The following is a 6,497-nucleotide window of genomic DNA, read 5'->3' as shown; positions in this document are numbered from 1 at the left end:
CATACAACACAGAAAAAACAACACACACTATAGATACCGTTATGCAAAGCAAGCAACAGTGTGAGTAATTCAACACACTTTCATTTTGTGTGTGTTTGTCAGAGATAGTGAGGCAGCTTGGGGTCCTGTCAGGGAAGGGCAGCACGGCCCACCTGGAGACTATGTTGCTGGAGCTAAGGGCTCACAAGGAGTTGAACAGTCTCAGAGACCAGATCACCACCCTGCAGCCGGGTTGAGTTAGTTGTAGCCACTAGAGGGCAGCAGAGGACACTCTCACAACAGGCCTGCGGAACAGGTCGCATGGTAGTCCCTCCCTGTTTCAGTCCATGTACCTCCGTTTGGTGGCTAATGACCTTGACCCTGATGTGTTATAGATGTCTGTCAGAAAAATAAATAAATATGTTCTTCTGTGCTCTTCATAGGGTCAAAGAGATTAGGTCTGACTCACACAGCCCTACCCTGCCTGAGGACACGAAGGGACATGTCAACTTTGACCTCATATACTCTGTGGATGGCCCCCTCTCCTCCCAAATAAGGTACAAATGTCTTAGCGTACAGCTCTGATTAAACAGATGAATAGGTTACTTCATGGTAGAGGTAGTACCACCTCTATGCAGTAGTATCAGCTATAGTGTGATCAGCTATAGTGTGATCAGCTATAGTGTGATCAGCTATAGTGTGATCAGCTATAGTGTGATCAGCTATAGTGTGATCAGCTATAGTGTGATCAGCTATAGTGTGATCAGCTATAGTGTGATCAGCTATAGTGTGATCATCGATGCACCTGTTATTAGTGCCAGATTAGTAGCTCTTATGACATAAAAAAACATGTTTTTATTGTCACATACATGTGTTTTACAGGGTCAGCCGTAGTAGTAAAACGTGCCTCTAAGAAATTAGGGTTAAGTGCATTGCTCAAGGGCACATCAACAGATTTTTCACCTTGTCGGCTCGGGTATTCAAACCGGCTCGGGTATTCAAACCGGCAACCTTTCGGTTGCTGGCCCATCACTCTAACTGCTAGGCTACCTGCCGTCTGACGTTAGCATGCAACGCCAGTAATCAGTGCAGTAGGAGCAATGTATTACTATCCTGTTCCCTATCTGTATCTATGACTGTGTTTGACTGTGGCTGTGTGTGTTGGTATGACAGAGCTCTGAGGCTGGCCTACATGCAGTCCGGTGGATCTGTTCCAGCCGTTCTGGCCCAGGTGCATGCCTGCAGGCTGAGGCCCACACTCTGGAGCAGCAGGCCCAACCTGGGGCTGAAACCAGCTGCAGGAGGAAGAGTGTGTCAGTCCTGCATGGTCTCTCATTGGGGTATGGAGGGTGTCACATTTGATGCGTTGTTTCCACCTTCAGTGATTTGTGTCTATTGTTCATGTGTACCAGTGCCTTCCGAAAGTATTCATACCCCTTGACTTATTACACATTTTGTTGTGTTATAGCCTGAATTCAAAATATATATATTTTTAAATGCTCACCAATCTATAAACAATACCCCATAATGACGAAGTGAAAACATGTTTTCAGTCATTTTTGCAAATGTATTGAAAATTAAATACAGAAATACAGTGAGCTTCAAAAATATTGGGACAGTGAATGTTTTGTTTTTGTTTGTAATGATGTAATGACTATGAGGTTAAAGTGCAGACTGTCAGCTTTCATTTCAGGGTATTTTCATCCATATTTGGTCAACCGTTTAGAAGTTACAACACTTTCTGTACATAGTCCCCCCATTTTAGGGGACCAAAAGTATTGAGACAAATCCACTTACATGTGTATTAAAGTAGTCAAAGTGAAGTATTTGGTCCCATATTCATAGCATGCAATGACTACATCAAGCTTGTGCCTGTACACATTTGTTGGATGCATATGCTGTTTGTTTTGGTTATGTTTCAGATCATTTTTTCCCCAATAGAAATTAATGGTAAATAGTGTATTGTGTCTTTTTGCAGTCACTTTTATTGTAAATAAGAATACAATATGTTTCTAAACACTTTTAAGTAATGTGGGTACTTCCATGTTAAGAATAATTCTGAATGAATCTTGAATAATGATTAGTGAGAAAGTTAGACACACAAATATCATACCCCTCAAAAATGCTAAACTCCCCTGTTATTGTAATGGTGAGAGGTTAGCATGTCTTGGGGGTATGATATTTCTACCCACCCCTTCTCTCCCTCTCTCTCTGCCCAGAGATGAAGCATCCTTGCCGGGCTGGGAACTCAGAGGTCCTCGCTGTGGAGCAGGAGAACCAGAGACTGGAGGAAGAGATCTTCAGGATACAATTGGCCAGGGAGAAACACTGCGGGGAATACGGTGGGTTGTCCTCTCCATCTAATCTTTGTCATGAATATAACATACGCATCATTCTATACATAGAGAGGCAACATTGCTGATAAACAATGACAGTAAGGAGTTACCACATTGTTACGTCATGCCAATAAAGCGAATTGAATTGAATACAGTGATCACCACGGGATGTATAGAATTAGAATACATGGAATTAGAATTCACTCTAATGATTCTAGAATTATTTTAATTCGATGGGATTCTATGTTCCCCTGATCCAGTAGCAGTGGGGTCTGAGCTCCATCAGATCCAGAGAGAACACACCCACCACATGGCCAGCATCCAGGCTGAGATCAAGAGCCTTCACAGGGAGGTAGAGGGGGAAGAGAAGCTCCCAGGAACCAGAGGCTGCTCCCACCCCTTCCACCTCCACCCCTGTTCCCTGCCCTGCCAGCCATGCATCATCCCCTGGCCCAGATGCATGCTCCTCCAGCCCTGGTAAAGCTGTGACATAAATATTGCTTTTGTCTATCCAGTTCTCTATGATCAGTGAAAATTATGTGAACAAATGAAGACCCATATAGTATATCCACCCTATGTTCCTGTTACAGACCCAGCCCAGACCCCATTCCTCTCCCTACGACCCTGCGTGAGTCCATTATGACATCTATGTTGTCTTTAAGACAATTTGAGATTTCTATATTAGTCAAATTAAACCCTACCTTTACTTACAATTATTAGAGACTATTGTATTGTCTCTAACACATTTTTAACTCTCTACAGGTGTTCAGGTATGAAATACCTCTAAACTACACTAAACCCTGTTGGTTTGCAGGGCTGGTTTCGTGGTCTTCTATGACCTGGTGCTGGGGTTAGATGCATGCTGAGGGTTCTGCGTCTAGTGCCTGGTCTCTACTCTGGGGGCCAGGAGGTGGGGCATCCTACTCCACTGCTCCCTGTGAAGTGCCAGCTTGGAGGGGGTCTGCCTTACTCCCACACTGTGCCCCCCGGGAACTATGTCCCACTGGCAGTCAAACAGCCTATGCCCAGGTAAGCACTGCACCCTGAGAAGAAAAAGTAACTGTGAAACTAACCCGTAGCATGTTGGCTGGGGTACATCAGTGACATCACACCTTCCCTTACAGAGAGACAGACTTGTCTCTTGCTCTGTTAGCTCAGTTTGCCTTTGAGTTGTGTGTGTTGTTCAGAAGGTCGCCGTTCGTGCCCACCCGGTTTGGAGCAAAAGGCACTTTGTTACATTTGTCTAAGACAAAACTCTCTTCAGGATGCAGCCGTCTCCCTCCTTGTCTTTGATGGTTGAGCTCCAGGCTGCTGGGGGTCGGCTACGGTCAGAAGGTCCAGAGGCTGGTGTCCCAGGGCTGGAGCTCTTCAACCAGCACAACTAGTTCCAGAGCGGGTAGTCGAGGGTCCCAGTACGTGCCCTCCTTGTCCGACCCTTCCGCAGCCCAGGCCAGCTGAACTCAGTTCCAGAGCGGGTAGTCGAGGGTCCCAGTACGTGCCCTCCTTGTCCGACCCTTCCGCAGCCCAGGCCAGCTGAACTCAGTTCCAGAGCGGGTACTCGAGGGTCCCAGTACGTGCCCTTCTTGTCCGACCCTTCCTTAGCCCAGGCCAGCTCAACTCAGTTCCCAAGGTGAGGGTAGACACCTGTCTGGCTGACTGCCAGTGGTTAGAATTAAGTTGGATTGGAATATCCATTCTACGTAATGATGGCTTAAAATAACAAAGAATATCATTACAGGTGATGACATAGGCTACAGTTGAAATCGGAAGTTTACATACACTTAGGTCGGAGTCATTAAAACTTGTTTTTCAACCACTCCACAAATGTCTCCACAAGTTTTGGTTTCCAATCTCCCTGCAACTCTTCAAGGAAACACACCCCTTACCATGTCAACATTACAGCTGTCAGCAGCCAGTTAATTTCGCTCTCTCCTTCCCTACACTGATCACAAGGACCCTCCCCCCATGGAGGAACCAAATCAGAGGTGAGAAAGAGAGACGTTGTGGGATGGAATCTCTTCCTCACCTCTGATGATGATGACTATGATGATGACTATGATGATTGAAGCATTTGGTAATCAGTAAAGGAATACTAATTCAGTCTGGAGAGTTGTGTGTCTTCATTTGATCACTTCCATTGATTGTTGTAAGTCAAATCAACTGTTATTGGTTGCATACACATTTGTGGCCTGCTGGAGGTCATTTTGCAGGGCTCTGGCAGTGCTCCTCCTTGCACAAAGGCGGAGGTAGCAGTCCTGCTGCTGGGTTGTTGCCCTCCTACGGCCTCCTCCACATCTCCTGATGTACTGGCCTGTCTCCTGGTAGCGCCTCCATGCTCTGGACACTACGCTGACAGACACAGCAAACCTTCTTGCCACAGCTCGCATTGATGTGCCATCCTGGATGAGCTGCACTACCTGAGTCACTTGTGAAGGTTGTAGACTCCGTCTCATGCTACCACTAAAGTGAAAGCACTGCCAGCATTCAAAAGTGACCAAAACATCAGCCAGGAAGCATAGGAACTGAGAAGTGGTCTGTGGTCCCCACCTGCAGAACCACTCCCTTATTGGGGGTGTCTTGCTAATTACCAATCATTTCCACATGTTGTCTATTCCATTTGCACAACAGCATGTGAAATGTATTGTCAATCAGTGTTGCTTCCTAAGTGGACAGTTTGATTTCACAGAAGTGTGATTGACTTGGAGTTACATTGTGTTGTTTAAGTGTTCCCTTTATTTTTTTGAGCAGTATATATATATATATATATATATATATATATATATATATATATATATATATATATATACACACACACACACACATATACACACACACAGCATTCAAAAATATTCAGATCCCTTTTTTCCACTTTGTTACATTACAGCCATATTGTAAAATAATTTACCTCAATCTACACACAATACCCCATTATAACAAATCAACAATTGTTTAGAAATGTTTGCAAATGTATTTAAAAAAAATTAAAATAATCACATTTACATAAGAATTCTGACTTTTTACTCAGTACTTTGTTGAAGCATCTTTGGCAGCAATTACAGCCTTGAGTCTTCTTGGGGATGACGCTACAAGCTTGGCACACCTGTATTTGGGGGATTTCTCCCATTCTTTTCTGCAGATCCTCTCAAGCTCTGAGGTTGGATGAGGAGCGTCGCTGCACAGCTATTTTCACATCTCTCCAGAGATGTTTCGATCGGGTTCAAGTCCAGGCTGTGGCTGGGCCACTCAACATTCAGAGGCTTGTCCCAAAGCCACTCCTGCATTGTCCCTTTTGGAAGGTGAACCTTCACCCAAGTCTGAGGTCCCGAGTGCTCTGGAGCAGATTTTCATCAAGGAGCGCTGTACTGTATTCTGTTCATCTTTCCCTTGATCTTGACTAGTCTCCCAGTCCCAGCTGCTGAAAAAAAAACATCCCTACAGCATGATGCTGCCACCACGATTCGCCATAGGGATTGAGCCTGGTTTCCTCCAGATGTGTCGCTTGACATTCAGGCCAAAGAGTTTAGTCTTGGTTTCATCAGACCTGATCTTATTTCTCATGGTCAGAGTCTTTAGGTGCCTTTTACTGAGTTGCTTCCGTCTGGCTACTCAACCATGAAGGCCTGATTTGTGGAGTGCTGCAGAGTTTGTCCTTCTGGAAGATTTCCTAGCTCCTCTGTAGCGATCTGTTAGAGTGACCATCAGGTTCTTGGTCACCTCCCTGACCCTTCCCCCCTGATTGCTCAGGTTTGCTGGGCAGCCAGCTCTAGGAAGTCTTGGTAGTTCCAAACTACCATTTAAGAATGGTGGCCTTCAATGCTGTAGAAATGTTTTGGTACCCTTCCCCAGATCTGTGCCTTGACAATCCTGTCGGAGTTCTACGGACAAGTCCGTCAACCTCAGCTTGGTTTTTGCTCTTACATGCACTGTCAACTGTGGGACCTGAGGTGTGCCTTTCCAAAACAATGATCAATGGAACGAGGATGCACTGGAGCGCAATGTCATGTCTCAAAGCAAAGGGTCTGAATACTTAAGGTATTTCAGTTTAATACATTTGCTAAAATTTCTACAAACTCACTTTATCATGGGGTATTGTTTTCATTTTAGATCAAGGCTGTAATGTAAGAAAATGAGAATAAAGTCAAGGGGTCTGAATGCACTGTATACAGATGTTTTCAGACTGGA

This window comes from Salmo trutta, chromosome 22 (genome assembly GCF_901001165.1).
Source record: "Salmo trutta chromosome 22, fSalTru1.1, whole genome shotgun sequence".
NCBI classification, from domain to species: domain Eukaryota; kingdom Metazoa; phylum Chordata; class Actinopteri; order Salmoniformes; family Salmonidae; genus Salmo; species Salmo trutta.
The sequence above is the reverse complement of the archived record's forward strand: the minus strand, read 5'-3'. Positions refer to the sequence as shown.